We start from the raw sequence: 24,682 nt of genomic DNA, 5'->3' as shown, positions 1-24,682 counted from the left end.
TTAAATTAAATTTTTACCTGTTTCAGGCCTGTTTATTGAAGCTCGTGTGCGGTCGGGGCTTCACAACTGTAATGGCCGCTTCACTCGCAGCTGAGCACACAATAAAAGCAAGTGCATGTGTATGTTAGTCCTCAAAAATCCAGGGTTTTATTAGAAGGGGGAGAACGGGAATGGAGGATGAGAGTCTGAATGGTAATGGCAATGGCGGTGGAAGTCACAATCCAAACACTCACACGCAATGGCGGGACAGCGAAAGTCACGAAGAAGAAAACACAGCAGGACAGGGCACAGCAGAACAGCAGAGCCATCAGATGGAAACCCGTCTCTCTCTCTCCAATGTCCGTCTCCTTCAAGCATATTATCTTAATTTAGCCACAATTATCAAACATTATCTCGTGTCGAATTCGCATTACCTTTACTTTCGCTCCAAACATATTACAACGCTAAAGCTACGATCTGCAGGCACATTAGCACGGAATGCTATCCCTAGCTAGCACGTCGCTAACCATGTACACATCCAGTCTCTTTTCACTATAACAGTTAGATAAAGCGCAAATACAGGCATAAATATTCACCTCTCGAAGGTCACACAGAAGTTTACATCAGGACCACCAGTCGTCGACCTCCAAAATAAACTTAAATGCTCTCCACACAAACAATGCCTCCCCTCTTAACTCTCTGATCATTGCCTCTGTTTCTCTCCCCATGCGCGCTAACTACTCACCTCACAAACCTGCGCCACTAGTCCCACCCCTTACACAGTAACTTTCCTCTCATTGGCTTTTGCGGTCTTAATACACCCAAAGATAAGACAGGAATGAAATGATTGACAGGTAACAATTGAGGTTACATATAAACACGGCTTCTTCCCCTCTCCTTATTCTCAGATCACTGATCTTTTACAGACTCAGAGAACTTAAAGACCTTTATTAGGGCCTGAGCCAGTCCCTGGCGAAGACCCTATTATGTTTCGAAGTCACACTCGCCACTTCAAAAGTAAATTTGACCCCCTAAACATGCATGAAAACTCACCAAATTTGGTAAGCACATCGGGTGCGGCGAAAAATTCGATAATTAAAAAAAAAAGACGCGCTCTACTCAATAGCGCCACCTACATACACAAAAAACCACGCCACAGACTGTAGGAATGTCCTACAGACATGGGACAAACACCATTGAACTCGTCTCATCAAGACGGATAAATCATACACTCACACCCCTGACCTAACTGTAACAGGATGTCCACAATTTGGACACGAATGTCTAATTTTGGACAATTTTGCGCCCCGAACAAAATCTATCTCCTCCTAAACCGTAAATGCCAGGGCTTCCAAACTTTCACACATTACTCTCCCAACTGTGCTGATTGAAAGTTGTTCAAGGTTAATATACTACGCGCTTGGTTTGGATTTTATGAGCCGTCAAAGTGGGGGAGACACTTTTCGCCTTACAATGGAAGTCTATGGGGAGAGCGTGTCCTCTCAGGGTACATACTCTCGAACAAATGCTTCTCACGTCTATACCATACATCGCACAGCTTTTAAAAACACACCACTGTATTCCTGACAAAAATCCCTACAAAAATATGGTATTTTGTGTGACTTTTGACCAACGTATGCCGACTTATTCAGCTTTTACACACTACATTTCTCTGAATCCTCCACTCTCTCCACTCCAGCACAGATCAGACACAGTGCAGCGGGGGAGGGGTTCTTAAAGGGCCAGCTGGCAGCTCTGCTCTCAGCTCTGCTCTCCACTCTGACACAGATGGCAGAGAGCGAGCAGAGAAGGGAGGGGCTTTTAAATGGCCGGCTCTCAGCTCTGCTCTCACACTGTGCAGCGCACTGAGGCTCGTATCTCCTAAACTACAAGGCCTAGGGATTTGCCGATTACACCGTTGGATTCGGGCCGGTGTCAAGGACGCGGCCATAGGCCGCGCGGGGGCTCAGGCCCTAACAACGCTGCTTGCAGCTTTAATATGAATTTATTTTTTAACTGTAAATAGTTTTACTTTTTAAATGTTACATATTATATTTATGCTTTTAACCTGCTCACATTATAACCAATTTTAAAGATCATGAACTCTATTTATTTTTGAACTTTTTAACACATCTCTTTATGCTTTTTATGCGATGTAATTTATTTGATTTTTGTACAGGGCTACGTGTTGTATGATAACAAGAGTGTATATTGTTTACAATGTGTTACAGTCAATGGGTGGCACGGTGGTACCGTTGTTAACAGTGTCGCCTCAAAGCAAGTTCAAGTCCTGGCTCGAGCACAGGTTCTTTCTGTGTGGTGTGTGCATGTTCTCTCCGTGCCTGCGTGGGTATTCTGTCTGCAATGGACTGGCTACCTGTCCAGGGTGAAACCTGCCTCTCACCTGAAAGCCACTGGGAAAGGCTCCAGCCTCCCCCTGCAACCCTTAACAGAAATAAGCTGGGATGCATGGAAGTATAGAAAGCGGATACAATGAAGCGCATACAAATTTTTCGAATGCATGAAAAAGTCTCACCTTTTGTTTTTTTCATATTGGTTAGTTTGGAAGCATGGAATTTCTGACAAAGCCTAAGTTTGTATTGTTTATTCACTGATTTTTCTGACAATTTACAAACAAAGCTCTCAAAACTGAGAGGACAAGCAGTGGTGTTTAAGATCAACACCCAACATGGGGCTTGAACCAACAACCCTGAGACTAAGAGTCTCATGCTCGACTGACTGAGCTAATCAGGTTACGTCAGTATAAGTCCCATAGCATGAAGCGGTCAGAGTGAGAGACTCACAGTCCTGTGAGTGATCACCCACCCATCTATCCATCCATCCATCCATCCATCCATCCATCCATTTTTCCGCTTATCCTGTTAAGTGTCACAGGGTGGGGCTGGAGCCTATCCCAGAGGGGACATTACCTTGGACAGGTCAGTGGTCCATCGCAGTCCACCGCAGCCAACAAATATTGACAGACAACCATTCACACTCACAGCCATACCTACGGTCAATGTAGAGTTGCATTTCCATTTGCATGTCTTTGGACTGTGGAAGGAAGCTGGAGTACCTGGAGAGAACCAGCACAGGGAAAACATGCAGACACTCTCAGGATTTATTCCAATGAAGCGCCTAAAAAAGGAGTGTTGGAACTCACTCAGATGAATGAGACATTATAAGCCATCAAATATATACATGTAGATATAGTGTTGGAGATCCAAGAAAACAGGGAGAAAAGAGAAGAGAAGAAGAAGAAGAAGAAAAAAACAGCTTCTTTGACCAGATAACATAGTTGTCTATTTCAATGTTTGAGGTCTGAAAAAATAACTGATTAACTGTGAAATGTGATGGACAGGCAAGTACTTACTAGGATCAGGGCAGCTGGAAAATAGGCTCCTGCATCTGTAGGCAATATCAGAGACAAAGAAAAATCAACACAAATGAGCAGGCACTTGAACGATGCTAAAACCACTCTTTTTTAAACAAATACAACCACAGCTCCTGATCTATGGCCTTAAGTACACTGTAATCATGCCATCAGACAGACTCATGCCAGAGCAGTAGCCGAGCACAAGATGGAGGAACGTAATTGCATGTAAACACAGTCAGTGTGCACTCATCTTAATATGAACCGACTTAACTGTTGTGTGACACGTATATTGTGTGTACTGTAAAATGGTTCAGACTATCAGAAAGCTTCATGAATTCACAGGCAAATTACAGATGTCGCACACATTAATTTGTGGAGGCTCGAGATGTAAAAAGAAAAGTCAACTCTCTGTGTTTTTTGGATTAATTTGCAAGCATTTTCAACATTTTGGCTAGCTGCTAAATCTGGCTAGCATGATGTGCACCGAGTGTAATTATCAATGCAAATGTGGCAGGATGAGAGGTCCCATCCTAGCAGTGAGACTGGTTGGTGATGCCTGACTTGGCTTGTACCATCATTAGCCAACCAGTGTGAGGCGCTGCTCTATAAATAGGGGCAGCATCTACCTGGTCAATCTCTTGCTCTTGGGGTCCGCGGTCCTCCCACTTCCTGGTCACCTCGCTTCCGCCTCTGATCGCCTCACGTCTGCCTTCTCGCCACCGTCTGTGCTGGTATGTAGCAGTAGCTCCCTGTAGCTCGTGTTGCATGCTGATCATGCACGTTTTTCATATTCACGTGTTTAATTGTAGGCGTCCGGCTTTTGGGACACGGTCCCTTAATCGCCGCTAGTGGGGAAACACCCCCCCCCCCCCCCCCCGCCGATCTGACGTGCAGAGGCTGTTTGCCACAGCATACTACCTGTGAAACCCTTTGCTCTGCATGCGTGCGATCTACACCTGATTGGCACAGCTGGTGAGCCGTGACACTGAGGAAGAACTAGCTGCTGCTTTGCTACCGGGCGCTGTCTTGCCAGACTATCCTGCTTTGCCAGATGCTCCTGCTTTGCTCTGGCTGCTGTTTGCTACAGACTACCCTGCTTTGCTGTGGCTGCTGTTTGCTACAGACTACCCTGCTTTGCTCTGGCTGCTGTTTTGCTACAGACTACGCTGTTTTGCTACAGACTACCCTGCTTTGCTCTGGCTGTTTGGCTACAGACTACCCAGCTTTGTTACAGGCTCCTGCTCTATTAGCCTGCTCTGCTACTAGCCTGTTCTGCGACCTACTGGCCATCTACACATGTTTTGCTTGTTTGTTTGTTCACTGTTTACTGTGTTCACTGGAGTGCTCTGCTTCTGTGTTAATGAATTGGAATCTGCTGTGTGTTGAACTGGAGGTTGTTGCAGTAATTCACCTTGTTTAACCAGGGTCTGCCAGATCCTGATGTCCACCGTGTGGCGCCAATGAACTCTACTTCATGGTGCTCTGAAGGTTTGGATCTGCATTGTTTCCCATTCCTCCACTTGGGCTTCAGGGTGTAGCAAGCTGCTGGACGGCTATCTGTTAGCTCCCTGGTCTAGCAATGGAGAAATGAACTCGTTTCTGGTTATTTTGGGTTGTATTATTTTTCCTTGCTAATTTGTTTTTAATAATTAAATCTTGTTTCTCGAATTAATTTTTAAATTGTGGTTTGAGTTTGGTTCTGGTTTTTGTGTTTTTTTTTTAGTTTTGGTGTTAAATTATAATTCTTGTCATTTCGTTTCAGGTACTGGAAGCTCACGGTCCTGGCGTCGCTTTTCCTCTTGTGTGCTGTGCACCCCTGTCTTGCTTTAATCATGTGTTTTTAAATGTGATGTCCCAATTGATCAGGGTGTCTTCTGCCTTGGGATCCCTCACCCCCACTGGTAAGCTCCAGACTTGTTTAGATTCATTCTTGTTCTCTTTTTAATCTGCTGGCCTGTTTACAATAAAATATTTTTGTCATGGAACCACGTCTCCTGCCAATTAGTAAATGAACCTGAGTGCCTTTTGGTCAGTACGTTAACTATTTCCTTGGGCGAAATTCCCAAGGTGGCGTTGTCCGGCTTTGGTCACTATTATATTTTAATAAGTGCACCCCCCACTCGTGTGTCGCCACACAAACTGGAAACTTCACTTAGCCTCCACTGGCCTACAGACTTTGCGCCAGTGTCTACAATAAATGCAATCGCTACTCACCAAATGACTGTGATTGAGATGGATGATAACCAAGGCTCTGGCCTCACGTGCAGATCAGGAGATTCTCCTTGCGTCCATCAGGCAAAGATACTGCATGATACTGTTTTATTTACAGTGAAGTACTGTATTTTAGCATTACAGCATAGTTCTGTTAAACAGTCATGGGGTGTAATTTAACAGATTCCTATTAGAATTAACGGCAAAGTACTGTATTTTTATAAACGGGGTGATACTGTTGAAATCTGGTAGTACACTGCAAGCAATTGCTGTAAATGTACAAGTCCCACCGCTTTCATAAAATTCATCACTGGATTCAGGACGACCCCTGCTACTCGGCTGCGGTGGGCGGGAGGAGGCTCAGGCCCAAACAACACTGACTGCAGCTTTAATTTAATCCTAGGTTGATGTAATACTCTGATAAATCAGTGGTACTTATTTAATGATTTTCATAGGAATAAGTTAAGAATAAAATGCCAGTTCATGGTTAAGCTAAAATTTACATTAGTATTATGAAGAAGATATTAAAATAATAAAATTTGTTTAAAATTTAACTTTCAAAAAAACATCATTTCATGGGGTGTGAATGTCTTTCAAAAATGTTAAAGTAATTCTATTACGTTAGGTTACGTGCGTGAGTTCATGACCTTTAGTGTTTACACTTCCGGGAGAAACGAGCGCGAGGAAGGAGCATCGTGTGAATGGCGTAACGTTATCGGAGTTTGGAGACTGTGTGTTGTCGGAGAGGAGTTTTTATCGGTAACGGACTGTGAACTGTAATTGACCGACGTGATCGGAGTGCGTGAGTCGGATTCTCCGCCACCGATTGTGTTTTGAGCACCAGGCAAGTCCAGTTACAGAAGCTAGCGGGAGCTAGGCTAACGCTGTCCACGCTGAAGGGAGACGCCGCTGCACGGACGGGACAGGAGCTTCGGATAGTCGCCTCGGGAGAGAGTCGTTAATGGAGGACGCGTCACTGCTGCCGAAGGAGTCGGAGGATGTGCCGCTGCTGCCGAATCACGGAGGTCTGTTGCTGCGGGCTGCTGCGAGCGGGACGGTTGCTGCCACAACGAGCGAGGGATTCATCGGCTGCGGTCCGGTATTGTTGACTTCACCGACACACGGGGGGATCTGGTAAAGGTTTCCATCATGAGCTCCAACTAAAGCGGGCCAACGAAAGTAAACATGAGTGCACTCGAAATAAAATTAGACAGTTGAAAAAAAGACAAACAATATACCCCGGGGTTTTTTTTATTTTCTATAGTCTTGTTTTATTCAACGTTTGAATGTGTTTTTCTGCAAGCTTTTAATACATTTTCTAAACTGAAATCTTGTGTTGGTTTCATTGAATTTGTGTGTTGTTACTGAAGCTTTACAGCAGAGTTTAAAGGTCAAGTGTACTCCCCATAGCCTCCATTTGAACATTTAAGAGTGAGAATCATACATTGCCCTAGATTGATTTTAATTATTCCAGATGGGACTTTTACCATACAAGATATTTGAAATGAGTTAAAGTGTTCCCTGTAAGCCTAAGGTGGGTTTTAATATTGGAGCCGGTGGTAAAAGGGTTACATTTAGAAATCTAAACCCCTGCTACCATGAGCACACATGGAAATAAAGACTCAACTGACCGCTCGGTCTACTTCAGCTAGCACACTGAACAATACTGTTGTTTACTTGCTGGCTGATAAGTGAGCAGCTGATGTTTGCAATAACATTGAAATAAACTAAAAATAGAGTCAATAGCTCAAATCCTATCACCACCAAAGGAGCCACGTCTTTAACACTTCAATCTCATAGCGACTCCTCAGGATTTCTTCTCTCCATTGCATTTTGTAGGAGGCTCCTGCCGGTCCACACTGCCTTCCCCCTAACAGATTCAGCTACTGAGACTAAAGTTCGTTAGTAAGCTCAATGCATAAAAGTGACTTAATATTTGTTGAAAACTAAATAGGCGTGAAGCTGTAACCTCACATGAACACTTGAAGTCTAGATTTCAGCTGCATGTGAAGAAATCAGCATAAAATCCTTGTGTTGGTGTTTAAACCTGGACTACCAGAACCAGGCTAAGAGGTGTTTGTCTGTTAGCTGTGAAGCAAACTGAAACATGAAGGCTTTGAGGGTTTGTTCTCAACACAAAGAAAGATTCAATGCTCAAACTGCCAACTCTGTAAAAACAAAACATTTTTACAAATCTCAGTTTATTTCTTCATGAAGATCTTAATGAGGCAATCAGCACCAGAGCACTAAAGTTAAAATTAGTAACACCGTCACGAACGATGGATTTATTTGACCCAATGTAGTTTTCCTGATCAAATATAGTTTTCATCAAAATATATATTTTTTTATAATTATTTCCCAATATGCAACGTCACATAAATAAAAAATGGAGGACCCTATAAAATGACCTGACGTCAGTGTTCAAGGGTGAAGTCATTTTTGGAATGAAGAAGAGTTCATCCAGCTTTTTTTGCCTCGTGTCTCTGAACCAGTTCATTTGTTGTGTCCACGCTGTTCCGTGTTTAACATGTTTTATGTAACATGAATAACATATTAATATACAAATATATACATGACATAAATTATATATAGACACAGATAAACATCAATAACCAGTGAGAGAAGTCATGTGATTCTCCAACCTCTCTAAGCTGCATCGCAGTGCTGGAGGAGTGCTGACATCATCATTTATGGTTCCTTGCTGGATGAAGGCCTAAACTATGGAGTGAAATCTACTGCCTTGAACTCACTCTTCATTTCTGCTCAGGCTTTTCCTGCCAGCAAGGCAGTGGCAAGAAAAGCAGTCAGCTGATGTCCACAGCTCAACATGAGAAGGACACATTTCTTTTGAAGAAAAAACATTTCAAGGAGTTTTTCCTGCCAATACAGGACAACACCCACTCACAAACCAGTGCTGGACAAGTTCCTTCAAAGCTGTCATGCCTTATTTCTTACTTGTTACTGTCATTTTAAAATAATTGGTTCCATTACGATTGTGTCTGCCAGCGCTTGGTGACTGTACAGGAGGTCTGGGGACCGCAGGGCCACAACAAGCCCATTTCCTCAACTCTCCATTGAGTACAGAGGTCCCCAAGTATGGACCAGTGAGGATAAATGTGATAGTGTAGAAGTCCTTTTGTTCTTCAACTTGTCCAACTTGATGGTGAGTCTCCTTTTATCAAGGATTACTGAATGCTTGTGTTATTCGTGGCATTGTTAACACTTTATAAACCCTTCATTCAGAGCTGTAAAGAACCTTTAACCTCATATCCCAGACATCAAAGTGGGCCACTAACCGGTGAGATGAAGCTATGCTATGCTGCTACATTCTGAAGAGGTAAAGTAGCAGGTTCTGAGAGTGATGGCTAACCTGGATGTGTTCATCTCCTACTTTAATATCAGCGTCCCAACTTGGAGCTCTGACCACCTCCAGCTTTTTGTTCCTGTTTCTGCTTCAGTCAACAGGGAACTCAAACCTGCAATAGAATCATCAACAACAATGGAATAGAAAACAGAGGAAGACAAAATATCATAAACTTACAAAGCTGAGAAATGTTAATGAAGAAAAATGCACACATTATGATTGAGGCCAGAAAGTAAAACTCCACACCAAATGTATTTTGACATGTAGGGATAATGAACTTGAATGTGTTGAAATAGCAGATGAATGAATCCACTATCACAAGATGGCGTCACAGATCTCACCATCAAGTTGGACCAGTTGAAGAACAAACAGACTTCTCCACGATCACATTTATCCTCACTGGTCCGTACTTGGGGACCTCTGTACTAAATGGAGAGTTGAGGAAATGGGCTTGTTGTGGCCCTGCGGTCCCCAGACCTCCTGTACAGTCACCAAGCGCTGGCAGACACAATCGTAATGGAACCAATTATTTTAAAATGACAGTAACAAGTAAGAAATAAGGCATTACAGCTTTGAAGGAACTTGTCCAGCACTGGTTTGTGAGTGGGTGTTGTCCTGTATTGGCAGGAAAAACTCCTTGAAATGTCATGCAAGTTTTTTCTTAAAAAGAATTGTGTAAAACATTCATTAACATCCAGGCCCAAAGACAAGAGAGGGCAACGCTCCAGGAGTCTTTGATCTCTGAATGCTGAGCATTGATCTCCTGCTTCAGTCTTTGATCTCTGACTGATCCGAAACTAATCAAAGGATCACATCAGCATATTGGTCCAGTCTACAGATGGTGATTTTACCAAGTGCACTACAGCAGTCCTTGTTGCTGTCTGCTGTTGTGTCACAGCAAAGTAAGGAAACAGCCTGACGGTCCTCAGGAGGAAATTCAACAACCTCCAAAGATGGAGGTGAATCTAGACCTGCTCATGTTTACTGTCCTTGATGAACTTGACAAACACACCACATGTCACACACTCTACAGTTTCAATCTGTTGAGACCATGAAACGTGTGGCCCCAGTGACCCTGCATGAAATTTTTGTCCAATTCAAATTTTGATTCATGACCCAGAACCACTCAAAACCCCTGAAAAATAAAGGTTTGGGTGCATTAAAGACATAAATAACAACATCATCATGTTTCAAGGGGGCTGCAGGATGGTGCAGTGGTTAGCACTGTGGCCTCACAGCAAGAAAGTTCTGGGTTCGAGTACCGGCTCGGGCGCAGTATCTTCTTGTGTAGAGTCTGCAAGTTCTCCCCGTGCCTGTGTGGGTTCTCTCTGGTACTCTGGCTTCCTCCCACAGTCTAAAGACGTGCAATTTGGGGAAAAGGCTGATTGGATTCTCTAAATTGACTGTAGGTATGAATGTGAGTGTGAATGGTTGTTTGTCCCTGTATGTTGTCCCTGTGATGGACTGGTGACTGGTCCAGGGTGAACGCTGCCTTTTGCCCGTAGACACTGCGATAGGCTCCAGCTCCCCCCGAGACCCTGAACAGGAATAAGTGGAAGAAGATGAATGAATGTTTCAAGGTTTTCTTCCCTCAAATCTGAAGGTCAAGCTGCATTATTTGCAGTGCTCATTAGCAGGGGAATTAGCTCCAATGGTAGAGTGCTAGCTTAGCATGTGAGAGGTAGAGGGATCAATGCCCTCATTCTCCAGAATACTTCAGCTTGTTCTGTTGATCAGAGGAGCTGCTGTGTGATGAATGCTGATGTTTGTCCACTGCTGTGATAAAGTGTCACCCTGTTACTGATACTGACCATTTCAGCTAATTCCCCTGCTAATGAGCACAGCAGATAATGCAGCTTGACCTTCATGCATGGTTGGATGAGCGTCACCAGGTGAAGCTTCTCTGGTTGACCAACATGTGGAATCTCTTTCAATACTCCAGTGGTGGTTTAAGTGATGAAAATATGGATTAGTCACTGGAAGTGTGTGTGTGTGTTTAAAAAGGCAAAAAAACCTTTTTTCAGCAATAGAACTTTAATACAAACACAAAATGAAAAGCAGAAAAGGCCAGAATCCAAAATATGGATTTACAGAGGAAGCGTGCCGGGCCCAGAACCCAGAGGTTGATGGATCAAAACCATCCTCTACTAAAAGAAGGGAATAAAATAAACTTGGTTGTTTTGAAATGTGAATCTGTTAAAGAGGGGTGGAAATGGTGAGGTACTCATTGTCCCTTTTGTTTTATTACAGAGACCTCATTGTTACTTAAATAATTTGAATTCTTTACTTGAAGATTCACGCTTTTTCGCTCAAAATGTATAAAACTTCTTGCATGTTGGTGCCCCATCACACACAACAGGTGCACATGTACTCTTTTCACCTCTGACCCACAAACATTCATAGTCTTCCAGTGAACGTCCAATTATCTTCTGAAATCAGTGATGAATCTTTACCTGCTGAGACTCATTATCTCTGACTGTGACTAGCATGTGCTAGCAGAATACAGCACTCCTTCTTCATTGTCTGTCTTTGTCTCTGACCAGCTCTCCTGCTCTCTTTCCTCCTACCAGTCAAAGCAGACATCTTTGCCTACTGATCTTGGATCTGCTGCCTGTTCCTGCCTAGTAAAAGAAGGAACCAGCACCTGGTTCTACAGGCTGAATTAACTCCAGGACGTTGGCCAGCCGTGTCAGTTGAAACCTTATTTGTCCAAATAGAGAAAAAATTTGATCTGATTGTTAATGAAAGATGTCATCATGGCTTTGAAACTGTGGTTGGGGACAAGCCAACATGAGCACATTCATGGAAGAATAGCAATAAAAACAGGAAGTGTTAGTTAGCAAGTACTCACCAGTCTTTCACTATCATACATGAGTCTAGTGGAACAAAATGGCTGCTGCTGACTGTGCTGCCTGGTGGTGGATCACTCTTCACCATCCTCACAGGCCTTGATGGAACCAAAAAGGCGACTTCCTGGAGAAGATCTTCCAGGGGGTCCAGGTTAAAGCGGTGCCCCAGCTGGCACCGGGCACTGACCCAGGTCCTGCATGTGAGATACTGTCAGTTCTGTTCTGCCCTGCTCACAACCACAGGCTGGTGTTGAGGCCTGCAGCAACCAGGGCCCCAGTCACCAAGTGTATAAAGGCTGGTCATTGTGGCAGTGGGAGGAGTCAAAATGAAGACAGACCAATGTGAGCAGGACGTGACTGCAAAAGTAAGAAGAACTTGACCATGTTTCCTACAGTACCCAGGAGGCTTGGTAGTTGTTGAAGGAAGCTCCAAAAGCAAAGAGCAGTCAGCAGGATATAAAAAGAAAAGATCCAGACAATAAAACTACAAGTAGAAACAAGATGAAATACTAAAAGCTTTGGAAAGATACTCCAAGGTTGTATATACATTATTATATACACTACTATTCTCATTGACTCCTAAAGAGGGAAAGGAAAAATTAGAATGTGGATCAGATCAGCTGATTTCAGTGTTAAGTCCATCCCTCCATCCACTTTCTATTCTTATCCTTTAAGGGTCACGGGGGGGGGGGGGGGGCATCAGTCTCATGCAACCTAAACTAAAACTTCAGTCAGATCAAATTCAGATTAAAGCAAGAGTTTCCAGATCAAAGTCAGAATTCCTGATGATGTCATCAGGGCTTTGACAGTACCTAGAATTCTGTCTTTGATCTCAGGAGGACATGAAAGAAACACAATTGAGGAAAGTATAAGAGAGCACATTCAGCTTCATTAGAAACACTTGAACTGTTGAACAGTAGAATTTGTTTGAAACAGTTTACAACACTGAGTGACAGGATTGAAGAGGGAAGATTTTTCTACTTAACATTTAATTCTAACTTAAAACTGGGGATGAACATTCTCAGTAGTTCATATACTAATATACAGAGGAAGTCATGTCATTCCCTTTTGGAAAAAAAAACAAGAGAAAAAACATGTGAAGCTCCTCCCCCCAGCTCCAGATGGTACAGACAGATATGAGAGTGGCAAGGAAGCAAAGAAGTGTTGTGCTCCTCTCCAGTGCTCTTGTGTTGTTGTGTTCTTCTCAGCTCCATCATGAAGACGTGCTGGCAGTGGGCGCTGGTGGAAGTTTGCAGCTCTCACTGGAAAGTCCTGAGGCTCCTCCCATTCTGAAGCAGGCAGTTGCTCCTAGCCAGCCGACACTTTCCCTCTCTTGTGTAGGAGTGAAGAACAAAATCAAAATAAAGAATCATCACTCTTTCATTGGGGGACATTTTTTCTCATTCTAAAAATTCAACAGCTTCTATCATTTCTTTTACAGAATATGTCAGTGATATACTCGGATTTTCTGTTGTGCTGTCAAATTAACTTTTATCGATGCTTCACACTTCAGGTGTGAAAGTTTTTCAGTGGGAAAGACATGAGAATGAGGACGAGGCTGATTGATACTCTAAACTGACTCTAGGTGTGACTGTGAGTGTGAATGGTTGTCTGTCTTTATGTGTTGGCCCTGCAATGGACTGGCGACCCCTCCAGGGTGAACCCACTTCACGCTGAAAGCTGGGGAGACAGGTCCCCCCACCCCACAACCCTTAACAGGATAAGTGGAAGAAAATGGATGGAGGAATGGATGAATGAATGGATGGATGGATGGATGGATGGATGAATGGATGGATGGATGGATGATGGATGGATGAATGAATGGATGGATGGATGGATGGATGGATGGATGAATGAATGGATGGATGGATGGATGGATGGATGGATGGATGGATGAATGAATGGATGGATGATGGATGGATGGATGGATGGATGGATGGATGAATGAATGAATGGATGGATGGATGGATGGATGGATGGAAGGGCTACAGTTCAGTCACTGTGTCTCTTGTTCCCACAGTGATTTGATGCATCCTACCAACACAGCAGGACTCACCAGGAGACAATGGATTGTCAGTCATTTTTCACTGACAGCGCTGGAGCCGGAGCCCACAAGGTCACAACTGGCATTGGTGGACTCCAGGATATGTTTGGACCTACAGAAATTCACAACCTGTTAATGACAACACTTTCATATATTTAGCCCTGCTCACAGATCTCTGATACAATTTTCAAGTCATACAACAGGTTCAATGTTGACCCTTCGACCACCGTTACACTGAAGCAGAGTTCAATGGCAGTGTTGCATATGTTGGGAGGAGCCTGTGGCTCTCGGTTCAGAGGATGATTTGAAGAATTTGTTGTTGCTGAACTGTTTATGCTTCAATTTCTGGACGTTCACTGGTGGAATGTTTGTGGGTCAGAGGTGAAAAGAGCACAACTGCACCTTTTTTGTGTGATGGGGCACCAACATGCAAGAAGTTGTCAAACATTTCCAGCAAAACAGCATGAAAATTCAAGTTAAGAATTAAAATTCTTGAATTCAGCATTTAACTACCAGGCCTCTGGAATAAAACACAAGGAACAACTGACTACCTCACCATTGACTTCACACTGATAACCAGGAGGTAACGTGGTAGTCAGAGCAGCGATGCTCAGGTCTGTGGACTGAACAATGTCCTCTCATTCACACACACACCACTCTTTCATTGGGGGTCCTTTCTCCTTGTTCTGATACAGAAATTCAACAGCTTCTATCATTTAGTTTACAATAAGTTTACGTACCGTAGTTTAAAACTTACGTCCAGTTGACCAGATTTTACTTCGCTTCGATTTTCCAAAGTTGCTCTCACCTTCTTTCAAACACCTGGAACGATTTCCTCCAAATCAAAAGAAACTGGTGAAAAAACAACAACAAAAAAACTCCTGGAGAATCAAACTCCACCCTCTGCTCCAACTGGACTTGGGACTTCAAATGACCTCCATTAAAAGCCTGCCTGCATCCCCATTCACTGACTGTTGTGCTGTGGGTCTCCTGGACAAACATGGCAGGGATCCTCTAGATCTCCAGCAGTTTAAAAAGAGCAGCTCTTTTAAAATGGGTTCTGGCTCCATTCAGGCTTAGAGAGCTGAGATTAAAATCACACATGAATAAAAGAGGGAACCCAAGAAAACAAGTCAGCGTGAAAGAGGAGCAGATTTTAAAACTCCTCATCATTTCCACCTCCAGGAGTGAAGCCTCCCGGGACCCAAGAGGCTCAAGCTGGCAGAGCTCTCACTCATTTCTCCACCACCTCGCTAACCTGAGCTGTAGCATCTGAGAACAAATCAGTGACCCCCTTCAGTCCAGAGCCGACTCCACAAACTCTGCGCCCCACTTTACCCACAGCCAGCCGGCCTCCTCAACACTGCATGACACACGACGACTAAATTGAAGACTGAGGAGTCTCATCAAGAGATCTGTCACATGCGTCTGCTGTGGAGGGTCAATCTGTCCGTCCACATTCAGATCATTGATGCAACGACTCTGCTATGATCAAACTACTCAGGATGAAACAGACCAATGTTGACATCAAGTAGCAACTCAGCAGCTGATCAACAGAGTCCTAAGCACCAGTAGAGCCTGTTCATCGTCCCTGGGGGATCTTAAAATTCTTTCTTTGATCTCACCTTGATTTCTCAATGATTTTTTTGTACACACAAATTAGGAGTTGATGGGAGTTGTTGCAGATACCAGTGTCCAAAGTCCAGCTTGAACCCAGTTTGTGCCACTTATTTGTCAAGCTAGCAGAGATTCTTTTCACTGCCAAGCTAAAGTGACTTCTGTCAACAAAGGTAAACATACAAAAGGATATTTCTACTGTCAGTTCAAGATTTTTATCAAACTCCTTTTTCATAGCTTCAACCTTCCTCTTGTGTTAGCTTTCTGTTCCCATCTCTTATGTTAACAGGTCGGTTTTGACCCACGTCTTCAATCAGCTGTCAAATAAACTAAAAACAATTTTCTAACATCCAAGTTGTTTCCCATCTCTTGGTTACCTTGTTAGGCTTCCTTATCCATGGAAATATTGATTTGAATATTTTGTTGTGGGCCTCTGGACCTTTTTTTAGTCAGTAAACCCTCGATTTCAGTTTAAAAAATTATCAAATGAACCTCAAGAAAATCATAGAAATAAACAAAAGGTTGTTGTGTTTCCTGACCATTACTGAGGGGTGTTAGAACACATCTCTGACATGGATTGGTTTTATTCATTGTTTCGTTTTAATATTATTAACTATTGTAACATCCATGGTGTTATGGGTCAGTTTTGACCCTCACATATTTACTTCAAGAAAAAGACAAAAAAGTATTTTTTTCAGCAACAGAACTTTAATACAAACACAAAATGAAAAGCAGAACAAGCCAGAACCCAAAATATGGATTTGAAAGGTCAAACAAAAAACAACCAGTCAAGCAAATCAAACCAACAGAAACCAACTACTGGTTCAAAACCAGTAAAAAACAAAAACAGAGGAAAAGTCTCTTGGTGCAACAACATGCATGTGTGTGTGTGTGTGTGTGTGTGTGTGTGTGTGTGTGTTTGCAGTTGAACCACAATCCGTTTGTCCTGCTGTCCTGACTGCTTGGGCAGACCTGACTCCTCTTTCTTCTGGAATCCGGTGGCCTGAGTGGGTCTTGGCTGTGGCTGTTCTGGTTGGTGTTGAGGCAGGGCTGCTGAGGAGGATGCTGGCGTGGTTGCTCTCTGTGTTGCTGATGGCATGGATGGAGTGCTGGGTGAGCTCTGCAGCTGTCTGAGCAAGGCTGCAGCGTCTGGGTCTCGGGGCATCCGTTCCCTTCCCTCGATGTGTGGCTTGACCAGGGAATTTCCCAGCTCCTCCAGAAACATTCTCCACTTGCTTTTCTTGGTTCCACTCTTGGTGGATGTGGGTCCACAACACCAATGCATTCTACGCAGACACATCAAGGATGCTGCAAAACACAAGAATCCACCCTGAGACTTCCTCTTCAACCGTGTTGAGGTCTTCATGACTGTGATGATGCAGGTTGTCTTTCTTATTTTCGTCTTACAAATATTTATAAATAAATAAATATATAATAAATGTTATATTTAGAAAATCAGACAGCACAAAAACAGAAAATGGCGCCATATCATTTACATTTTCTGTCATACATCTGAATGTGTAGACTCTGTAGGGCTGGTGGTACAATGGACAACGCATCTGATTTCAGCTCAGAAGATTCCAGGTTCAACTCCTGACTTGGCTGAAAGTGAATGTGGAGCAACTTGTCCTGCCAATATTCCATCCTGATATCCTCATACCAGCTATGACCTTGGACAAGAACTTCTCAGGAGGAAACTTATCATGGTGGCACAGTGAAGAAAACTAGACCTGACCTGCCTGCTGAAATCTTGCAGGTGAAGGACAGAGCTCATGTTGTCAAAAAAATAAAGTGTCAGTTTTTGACACACACACATACACACGCATCTAAACACACAGAGACTTTTCCTCTGTTTTTGTTTTTTACTGGTTTTGAACCAGTAGTTGGTTTCTGTTGGTTTGATTTGCTTGACTGGTTGTTGTTTGTTTGACCTTGCAAATCCATATTTTGGGTTCTGGCTTGTTCTGCTTTTCATTTTGTGTTTGTATTAAAGTTCTGTTGCTGAAAAAAAGACTTTTTTGTCTTTTTCTTGAAGTAAATATATGAGGGTCGAAACTGACCCATAACACCATGGATGTTACAATAGTTAATAATATTGAAATGAATAATAAATAAAACCAATCCATGTCAGAGATGTGTTCTAACACCCCTCAGTAATGGTCAGGAAACACAACAACCTTTTGTTTATTTCTATGATTTTCTTGAGGTTCATTTGATAATTTTTTAAACTGAAATCGAGGGTTTACTGACTAAAAAAGGTCCAGAGGCCCACAACAAAATATTCAAATCAATATTTCCATGGATAAGGAAGCCTAACAAGGTAACCAAGAGATGGGAAACAACTTGGATGATAGAAAATTGTTTTTAGTTTATTTGACAGCTGATTGAAGACGTGGGTCAAAACTGACCTGTTAACATAAGAGATGGGAACAGAAAGCTAACACAAGAGGAAGGTTGAAGCTATGAAAAAGGAGTTTGATAAAAATCTTGAACTGACAGTAGAAATATCCTTTTGTATGTTTACCTTTGTTGACAGAAGTCACTTTAGCTTGGCAGTGAAAAGAATCTCTGCTAGCTTGACAAATAAGTGGCACAAACTGGGTTCAAGCTGGACTTTGGACACTGGTATCTGCAACAACTCCCATCAACTCCTAATTTGTGTGTACAAAAAAATCATTGAGAAATCAAGGTGAGATCAAAGAAAGAATTTTAAGATCCCCCAGGGACGATGAACAGGCTCTCCTGGTGCTTAGGACTCTGTTGATCAGCTGCTGAGTTGCTACTTGATGTCAACATTGGTCTGTTTCATCCTGAGTAGTTTGATCATAGCAGAGTCGCTGCATCACTGATCTGAATGTGGACGGACAGATTGACCCTCCACAGCAGACGCATGTGACAGATCTCTTGATGAGACTCCTCAGTCTTCAATTTAGTCGTCGTGTGTCATGCAGTGTTGAGGAGGCCGGCTGGCTGTGGGTAAAGTGGGGCGCAGAGTTTGTGGAGTCGGCTCTGGACTGAAGGGGGTCACTGATTTGTTCTCAGATGCTACAGCTCAGGTTAGCGAGGTGGTGGAGAAATGAGTGAGAGCTCTGCCAGCTTGAGCCTCTTGGGTCCCGGGAGGCTTCACTCCTGGAGGTGGAAATGATGAGGAGTTTTAAAATCTGCTCCTCTTTCACGCTGACTTGTTTTCTTGGGTTCCCTCTTTTATTCATGTGTGATTTTAATCTCAGCTCTCTAAGCCTGAATGGAGCCAGAACCCATTTTAAAAGAGCTGCTCTTTTTAAACTGCTGGAGATCTAGAGGATCCCTGCCATGTTTGTCCAGGAGACCCACAGCACAACAGTCAGTGAATGGGGATGCAGGCAGGCTTTTAATGGAGGTCATTTGAAGTCCCAAGTCCAGTTGGAGCAGAGGGTGGAGTTTGATTCTCCAGGAGTTTTTTTGTTGTTGTTTTTTCACCAGTTTCTTTTGATTTGGAGGAAATCGTTCCAGGTGTTTGAAAGAAGGTGAGAGCAACTTTGGAAAATCGAAGCGAAGTAAAATCTGGTCAACTGGACGTAAGTTTTAAACTACGGTTCGTAAACTTACGTCCAGTTGACCAGATTTTACTTCGCTTCGATCTACGATGACCTGGATGAATGAGAACCTACACAGAAAACTTTGGAAAATGTTCAACTGGTGTTTTTAAATGTCTTTGCACCAACAAATGGTGGACAGGACAGCTTTTGAAACATTTTAATGCCACTGTTCAACACTGAATCTGCTGGTTTCCTGTTTTTAGGAGCTGATGGGAGCTGCACAGAGAAGCTCTTTTAGACAGGAACCATTCAGAGCTCCATCCTGCTTCTTCCAGCAGGATCCACAGATCCACCAACACACCAGCTGTTTGATGTGTGGAGGCTTTTTACCAGGATTCCTAGACAGCACAGCTGGACTCACTCAACAGCTAACTTGTTAGCACCGACTAGACAGGAGCGCTTCTATGGTTTTACTCAGTGGTTCAATATTTTTAAAAGATGTCCCATTCAGCCTGTGGGTTTTAGTGATCACTCTTCAGTCTCCTGTTCCGTTTTATTAAAATATTCATTTAAAAGCTCCTGAGAGAGAGAGAGAGAGAGAGAGAGAGAGAGAGAGAGAGAGAGACAGAGAGACAGAGGGAGGGAGAGAGGATCAAACTGATCTCAAACTTGACTTCAAAATTCTCTGATTATAATAATTTGTACTCCTTGATAGATTCATCACTACAGTGTCATAGAGGGTCCATTACTATTGCAGTATATTAAAGAATATAAGAACGAGGTTTCCATCCATGGAAATATAATATTTCATGTATTGCAGTATATTTTCAAAGATATAACACTTTAATGTGAGACTTTAATGTCTGTCTTTGGTTTCTAAACTCTGACTCTCCTGTTATTGGTGCTGACTGAATTCTACCACCTGACAGACTGGGAAGGCTCATATTTGTGATGGATCCATCAATACATGAAGGTCTTGTTTCAATGTTATAACATTAAAGCTCATCTTAGTAAAACAATGAAGTTACCTGAACTAAATTCTTGAAAAAAATGAGTCACTGACTTAAATAAATCAAATCTACTTCAAAGTTCCTTCTGTTGTCTTAAGTCGGCCATTTTAAGTGTACTTGTAGTTCCAGAGCATTCCAAGTGGAGATGATATGAATCCATTTTGTTAGATGAACTCAGTTCCTCTGCTTTGATGTTGGTGGACTGAGTGGAGTTTGCCTGAACCTGCTTGAACCTGTTTGCTCCTGCTCAGTCCCTCACTCAAGCCTCACTCAGCCTCAGCAGCACCGCTCCACTGAGGACTGATTCAGGTTCCTCGCAACCAAATACAGAGGAGAGCTGAACCTTCTCTCTGTGAGGCCACAGTGCTGACCACTGCACCATTGTGTCCCCTGAAAATGCCACCACGTTGTTGGGATTTTCTGTAAAACCAAGCACACATGAACATAGCAGTTCCTTCACAGGGCTAGTGGTGCAATGGATAACGCGTCTGACTACGGATCAGAAGATTCTAGGTTCAACTCCTGGCCAGCTCGCTTTAAACTTTATACTGAGAAGATGAAGTGAGAACCACTGCTAAAAGTCACTGACATCCTCCAAGGTTTCCTCCTTGTCTGCTGTAAACATGAACACATGCATGGATCCTGCTACCTCTCACATGTTAAGCTGGCACTTGACAGTGACAGCAGGAGAACAAGAAATCCCAGAGTGTCATCAACATTTCCTGTAAACTAAATGACAGAAGCTGTTGAATTTCTGTGTCAGAACAAGGAGAAAGGAGCCCCAATGAAAGAGTGGTGTGTGTGTGAATGAGAGGACATTGTTCAGTCCACAGACCTGAGCATCGCTGCTCTGACTACCACGTTACCTCCTGGTTATCAGTGTGAAGTCAATGGTGAGGTAGTCAGTTGTTCCTTGTGTTTTATTCCAGAGGCCTGGTAGTTAAACGCTGAATTAAATAATTTTAATTCTTAACTTGAATTTTCATGCTGTTTTGCTGGAAATGTTTGACAACTTCTTGCATGTTGGTGCCCCATCACACAAAAAAGTGCAGTTGTACTCTTTTCACCTCTGACCCACAAACATTCCACCAGTGAACGTCCAGAAATTGAAGCATAAACAGTTCAGCAACAACGAATTCTTCAAATCATCCTCTGAACCGAGAGCCACAGGCTCCTCCCAACATATGCAACACTGCCATTGAACTCTGCTTCAGTGTAACGGTGGTCGAAGGGTCAACATTGAACCTGTTGTATGACTTGAAAATTGTATCAGAGATCTGTGAGCAGGGCTAAATATATGAAAGTGTTGTCATTAACAGGTTGTGCATTTCTGTAGGTCCAAACATATCCTGGAGTCCACCAATGCCAGTTGTGACCTTGTGGGCTCCGGCTCCAGCACTGTCAGTGAAAAATGACTGACAATCCATTGTCTCGTGGTGAGTCCTGCTGTGTTGGTAGGATGCATCAAATCACTGTGGGAACAAGAGACACAGTGACTGAACTGTAGCCCATCCATCCATCCATCCATCCATCCATCCATTCATCCATCCATCCATCCATTCATTTTCTTCCACTTATCCTGTTAAGGGTTGTGGGGTGGGGGGACCTGTCTCCCCAGCTTTCAGCGTGAAGTGGGTTCACCCTGGAGGGGTCGCCAGTCCATTGCAGGGCCAACACATAAAGACAGACAACCATTCACACTCACAGTCACACCTAGAGTCAGTTTAGAGTATCAATCAGCCTCGTCCTCATTCTCATGTCTTTCCCACTGAAAAACTTTCACACCTGAAGTGTGAAGCATCGATAAAAGTTAATTTGACAGCACAACAGAAAATCCTAGTATATCACTGACATATTCTGTAAAAGAAATGATAGAAGCTGTTGAATTTTTAGAATGAGAAAAAATGTCCCCCAATGAAAGAGTGATGATTCTTTATTTTGATTTTGTTCTTCACTCCTACACAAGAGAGGGAAAGTGTCGGCTGGCTAGGAGCAACTGCCTGCTTCAGAATGGGAGGAGCCTCAGGACTTTCCAGTGAGAGCTGCAAACTTCCACCAGCGCCCACTGCCAGCACGTCTTCATGATGGAGCTGAGAAGAACACAACAACACAAGAGCACTGGAGAGGAGCACAACACTTCTTTGCTTCCTTGCCACTCTCATATCTGTCTGTACCATCTGGAGCTGGGGGGAGGAGCTTCACGTTTTTTTTCTTGTTTTTTTTTCCAAAAGGGAATGACATGACTTACTCTGTATATTAGTATATGAACTACTGAGAATGTTCAGCCCCAGTTTTAAGTTAGAATTAAATGTTAAGTAGAAAAATCTTCCCTCTTCAATCCTGTCACTCAGTGTTGTAAACTGTTTCAAACAAATTCTACTGTTCAACAGTTCAAGTGTTTCTAATGAAGCTGAATGTGCTCTCTTCTACTTTCCTCAATTGTGTTTCTTTCATGTCCTCCTGAGATCAAAGACAGAATTCTAGGTACTGTCAAAGCCCTGATGACATCATCAGGAATTCTGACTTTGATCTGGAAACTCTTGCTTTAATCTGAATTTGATCTGACTGAAGTTTTAGTTTAGGTTGCATGAGACTGATGCCCCCCCCCCCCCCCGTGACCCTTAAAGGATAAGAATAGAAAGTGGATGGAGGGATGGACTTAACACTGAAATCAGCTGATCTGATCCACATTCTAATTTTTCCTTTCCCTCTTTAGGAGTCATGGAGAATAGTAGTGTATATAATAATGCATATACAACCTTGGAGTATCTTTCCAAAGCTTTTAGTATTTCATCTTGTTTCTACTTGTAGTTTTAGTGTCTGGATCTTTTCTTTTTATATCCTGCTGTCTGCTCTTTGCTTTTGGAGCTTCCTTCAACAACTACCAAGCCTCCTGGGTACTGTAGGAAACAAGGTCAAGTTCTTCTTACTTTTGCAGTCAAGTCCTGCTCACATTGGTCTGTCTTCATTTTGACTCCTCCCACTGCCACAATGACCAGCCTTTATACACTTGGTGACTGGGGCCCTGGTTGCTGCAGGCCTCAACACCAGCCTGTGGTTGTGAGCAGGACAGAACAGAACTGACAGTATCTCACATGCAGGACCTGGGTCAGATCCTGGTGCCAGCTGGGGCACCGCGTTAACCTGGACGCCCTGGAAGATCTTCTCCAGGAAGTCGCCTTTTTGGTTCCATCAAGGCCTGTGAGGATGGTGAAGAGTGATCCACCACCAGGCAGCACAGTCAGCAGCAGCCATTTTGTCCCACGAGAATCAAGTATGATAGTGAAAGACTGGTGAGTACTTGCTAACTAACACTTCCTGTTTTTGTTGCTATTCTTCCATGAATGTGCTCATGTTGGCTTGTCCCCAACCACAGTTTCAAAGCCATGATGACATCTTTCATTAACAATCAGACTTATTTTTTCTCTACTTGGACAAATAAGGTTTCAACTGACACGGCTGGCCAACGTCCTGGAGTTAATTCAGCCTGTAGAACCAGGTGCTGGTTCCTTCTTTTACTAGGCAGGAACAGGCAGCAGATCCAAGATCAGTAGGCGAAGATGTCTGCTTTGACTGGTAGGAGGAAAGAGAGCAGGAGAGCTGGTCAGAGACAAAGACAGATAATGAAGAAGGACTGCTGTATTCTGCTAGCACATGCTAGTCACAGTCAGAGATAATGAGTCTCAGCAGGGAAAGATTCATCACTGATTTCAGAAGATAATTGGACGTTCACTGGAAGACTATGAATGTTTGTGGGTCAGAGGTGAAAAGAGTACAAGTTCACCTGTTGTGTGTGATGGGGCACCAACATGCAAGAAGTTTTATACATTTTGAGCGAAAAAGCGTGAATCTTCAAGTAAAGAATTAAAATTATTTAAGTAACAATGAGGTCTCTGTAATAAAACAAAAGGGACAACTGACTACCTCACCATTTCCACCCCTCTTTAACAGATTCACATTTCAAAACAATCAGGTTTATTTTGTTCCCTTCTTTTAGCAGAGGATGGTTTTGATCCATCAACCTCTGGGTTCTGAGCCCAGCACGCTTCCTCTGTAAATCCATATTTTGGGTTCTGGCTTGTTCTGCTTTTCATTTTGTGTTTGTATTAAAGTTCTATGGCTGAAAAAAGTTTTTTTTGCCTTTTTAAACACACACACACACACTTCCAGTGACTAATCCATATTTTCATCACTTAAACCACCACTGGAGTATTGAAAGAGATTCCACATGTTGGTCAACCAGAGAAGCTTCACCTGGTGACGCTCATCCAACCATGCATGAAGGTCAAGCTGCATTATCTGCTGTGCTCATTAGCAGGGGAATTAGCTGAAATGGTCAGTATCAGTAACAGGGTGACACTTTATCACAGCAGTGGACAAACATCAGCATTCATCACACAGCAGCTCCTCTGATCAACAGAACAAGCTGAAGTATTCTGGAGAATGAGGGCATGGATCCCTCTACCTCTCACATGCTAAGCTAGCACTCTACCATTGGAGCTAATTCCCCTGCTAATGAGCACTGCAAATAATGCAGCTTGACCTTCAGATTTGAGGGAAGAAAACCTTGAAACATTCATTCATCTTCTTCCACTTATTTCTGTTCAGGGTCTCAGGGGGAGCTGGAGCCTATCCCAGTGTCTACGGGCAAAAGGCAGCGTTCACCCTGGACCAGTCACCAGTCCATCACAGGGCCAAACAACCATTCACACTC

The sequence above is a fragment of the Aulostomus chinensis genome, chromosome 4, assembly GCF_037954235.1.
Source record: "Aulostomus chinensis isolate RoL2024-O1b breed Wild chromosome 4, RoL_Achi_v1.0, whole genome shotgun sequence".
NCBI classification, from domain to species: Eukaryota; Metazoa; Chordata; class Actinopteri; order Syngnathiformes; family Aulostomidae; genus Aulostomus; species Aulostomus chinensis.
The sequence above is the reverse complement of the archived record's forward strand: the minus strand, read 5'-3'. Positions refer to the sequence as shown.